Source organism: Amblyomma mixtum, chromosome 5 (genome assembly GCF_055824585.1).
Source record: "Amblyomma mixtum isolate Tamu chromosome 5, ASM5582458v1, whole genome shotgun sequence".
Taxonomy (NCBI): Eukaryota; Metazoa; Arthropoda; class Arachnida; order Ixodida; family Ixodidae; genus Amblyomma; species Amblyomma mixtum.
In genome coordinates, this window is record NC_143016.1 from 123390734 (window position 1) to 123391151 (window position 418).

The window sequence follows — 418 nt, forward strand, 5'->3', positions numbered from 1 at the left end:
TTCCAACAGCTCTCTGATTTACGCCTAATCTCGACTGAACTTCTGCCTTTAAGCACAGAGCCGCATTGCCGAAAGTAAGCCCCGACACCATTATTCCTTTTCAAATACCTCTCAGTACTTCACATTTGTTGTACCCCCATAATGCCCTATGTTTCATTATCCCGGCGTCTCTTCGTCCTTTTGCCCTAAGAGCCTGTTCATGCTTTTCCGTGTATATATGCCCTTCGTTTAGCCATATCCCGAGGAATTTGTATTCGGCCACTTTGGGTATTTTATGGCCTTGCACTGTAAGCACCTGGTCAGTTGTATCATTGGAAATCATCACACCTAACTTAGGTGCGCTAAAACTGAATCCTAGAGCGTCTCCTTCGTCTCCAGAACAATTAACCAAAGTTTGTAATACTTCCTAGCTATCTGC